We start from the raw sequence: 3,716 nt of genomic DNA, 5'->3' as shown, positions 1-3,716 counted from the left end.
CAATTGATCAGAAGGCGTCCTTCTGACATGCTTTCAGAATGGAGCATCTTAGGTATATTCTATGATGGTCTATCTGAATTGTCCAAGATTTCATTGGACCACTCTGCTGGTGGATCTCTTCATCTGAAGAAAACACCTGCAGAAGCCCAGGAACTCATTGAAATGGTTGCAAATAACCAGTTCATGTGCACTTCTGAAAGAAATCCTGTGAATAATGGGATGACTCAGAAGAAAGGAGTTCTTGAGATTGATACTCTAAATACCATATTGGCTCAGAATAAAATATTGACTCAGCAAGTCAATATGATTTCTAAGCATCAGACTAGATTGCAAGCTGCATCCGGCAGTACTAAAGAAGCCTCTTCTGAAGAAGAAGCTTATGACCTTGAGAATCCTGGAATGGAAGAGGTGAATTACATGGGAGAATCCTATGGAAATACCTACAATCCTTCATGGAGGAATCATCCTAATTTCTCATGGAAGGATCAGCAGAAGCCTAATCAAGGCTTCAATAACTACAATGGTGGGAGAACTCGGTTTGGCAATAGCGAACCTTTTCCATAATCTTCTCAGCAACAGACAGAGAATTCTAAGCAGAGCCTCTCTGACTTAGCAACCATAGTCTCTGATCTATCTAAGACCACCCTCAGTTTTATGACTGAAACAAGGTCCTCCATTAGAAATCTGGAGACACAAGTGGGTCAGCTGAGTAAAAGAGTTACTGAAATCCCTCCTAGTACTCTCCCAAGCAATATAGAAGAGAATCCAAAGAGAGAGTGCAAGGCCATCAACATATCCAAGACGGCCAAACCTAGAGAGGAGGGAAAGGCAGTGAATTCCAGTGAAGAAGACCTCAATGGACGTCCACTGACCACCAAGGAGTTCCCTAATAAGGAGCCAAAGGAATCTGAGGCTCATACAGAGACCATAGAGATTCCACTAAACTTACTATTGCCATTCATGAGCTCTGATGAGTATTCTTCCTATGAAGAGGATGAAGACATTATTGAAGAGCAAGTTGCTTTGTATCTAAGAGCAATCATGAAATTGAATGCCAAGCTATTTTGTAATGAGATTTGGGAGGATGAACCTCCATTTCTCATCAATGAACTGAATGCTTTGGCTCAACTGAAATTATCTCAGAAAAAACCGGATCCCGAAAAGTTCTTAATACCTTGTACTATCGGTACCATGGCCTTTGAGAAGGCTTTGTGTTACCTGGGGTCAGGAATAAACCTTATGCCACTCTCTGTAATGGAGAAACTGGGGATCTTTGAGTTATAAGCTACAAGAATCTCACTAGAGATGGCAGACAAATCAAGGAAACAGGCTTATGGACTTGTAGAAGATGCCTTGGTGAAGGTTGAAGGCCTGTACATCCCTGCTGATTTCATAATCCTAGACACCGGGAAGGAAGAGGATGAACCCATTATCCTTGGAAGACCCTTCCTAGCCACAGCAAGAGCTGTGATTGATGTGGACAGAGGAAAGTTAGTCCTTCAATTAAATGAGGACTACCTTGTGTTTAAGGCTCAAGGATCTTCTTCTGTAACCATGGAGAGGAAGCATGAAAAGCTTTTCTCAATACAGAGTCAAACAGAGCCCCCACACTCAACTTCTAAGTTTGGTGTTGGAAGGCCTCCATTAAACTCTGAGTCTCTGTGAAGCTCTCTAAGAGCGCACTGTCAAGCTATTGACATTAAAGAAGCGCTTTTTGGGAGGCAACCCAATTTTATTTAATTATATTTATTTGTTTTCCACTGTTATTTTATGTTTTATTTAGGTAGATGATCATGTGGAGTCACAAAAACAACTGCAGAATTAAAGCGGAATCAAAAACAGCATCAAAAATAGCACACCCTGGAGGACAGGCTTATTGGTATTTAAACGCCAGTAAGGATAGTAGAATGGGCGTTTAACACCCATTCTGGCAGCATTTTGGGCGTTAAACGCCAGAATTGGCAGGCAGACTGGCGTTTAACACCAGAAAAGGGTGTCTGGCTGGCGTTAAACGCCAGAAAGGGGCATCAAACTGGCGTTTAACGCCAGAAAAGGTAGCAGAGCTGGCGTTAAACGCCAGAATTGGCACACAATGGGAATTTAAATGCCAGAATGGTGCAGAGACCCAAATTCCTTGACACCTCAGGATCTGTGGACCCACAGGATCCCTACCTACCCCACTTCTCTTTCTCCCCTCTTCACACCTTTACATAACACTCTTCCCCAAACACCCTTGACCAATCCAATCACCACCTCTTCTCTAAACACCATTCACCTATCAAATCCTACCCTCTTCCCCATAATCCCTTCACCACTCACATCTATCCACTATTCTCCATAATCCACCAACCCCACCTACTACCATTCAAATTCAACCCATCTCCTTCCCAAACCCAACCCCTCATACACGACTTCCCTCTCTCTCTTACCCTATAAATACCTCTCCTTACCACCTTCATTTTCACACATCATAAACACTTACACCCCCCTTGGTCGAATCCATCACACATCTACATCTCCTCCATTTCTTCTTCTTCTCCTCCTTTCTTTCTTCTTTTGCTTGAGGACAAGCAAACATTTTAAGTTTGGTGTGGGAAAAAGCTCTGTTTTTTGTTTTTTCATAACCATTAATGGCACCTAAGGCCAGAAAAACCTCTAGAAAGAGGAAAGGGAAGGCAATTGCTTCCACCTTCGAGTCATGGAAGATGGAGAGATTCATCTCAAAGGTCCATCAAGACCACTTCTATGAAGCTATGGCCAAGAAAAAGGTGATCCCTGAGGTCCCCTTCATGCTCAGAAAGAGTGAATATCCGGAGATCTGAAGTGAGGTTCGAAGAAGAGGTTGGGAATCTCTCACCAACCCCATCCAACAAGTCGGGATCTTAATGATTCAAGAGTTCTATGCTAATGCATGGATCACTAAGAACCATGATCAAAGTGTGAACCCGAACCCAAAGAATTGGCTCACAATGGTTTGGGGAAATACTTGGATTTTAGTTCAAAAACTGTAAGGTTGGCATTCAACTTGCCAATCATGAGAGGAGATTCTCATCCTTTCACAAGAAGATTCAACTTTGATCAAATGTTGGACCAAGTTCTCATGGACATCTGTGTGGAAGGAGCACAATGGAAGAGAGACTCAAGAGGCAAGCCGGTTCAATTAAGAAGGCCTGACCTCAAGCCCGTGGCTAGGGGATGGTTGGAGTTCATCCAACGCTCTATCATTTCCACTGGCAACCGGTCCGAAGTTACTGTGGACCGGACTATTATGATTCATAGTATCATGATTGGAGAGGAAGTGGAAGTTCATGAGATCATATCTCTAGAACTATACAAAGTAGCTGACAAGCCCTCCATTTTGGCAAGGTTAGCCTTTCCTCATCTCATCTGTCACCTATGCAATTCAGCTGGAGTTGTCATAGAGGAAGACTTCCTCATTGAAGGGGACAAGCCCATCACTAAGAAGAGGATGGAGCAAACAAGAGAGCCCACTCATGGACCTCAACAAGAGCATGAGGAAGCCCCTCATCAAGAAATCCCTGAGATGCCTCAAGGGATGCATTTTCGTCAACACAACTATTGGGAGCAACTCAACACCTCTTTAGGAGATTTGAGTTCTAACATGGAGCAACTGAGAGTGGAGCACCAAGAGCACTCCATCATCCTCCATGAAATTAGAGAGGACCAAAAGGCCATGAGAGAGGAGAAACAAAGGC

This window comes from Arachis hypogaea, chromosome 19, assembly GCF_003086295.3.
Source record: "Arachis hypogaea cultivar Tifrunner chromosome 19, arahy.Tifrunner.gnm2.J5K5, whole genome shotgun sequence".
Classification (NCBI taxonomy): Eukaryota; Viridiplantae; Streptophyta; class Magnoliopsida; order Fabales; family Fabaceae; genus Arachis; species Arachis hypogaea.
Note: the sequence above shows the minus strand (reverse complement) of the source record.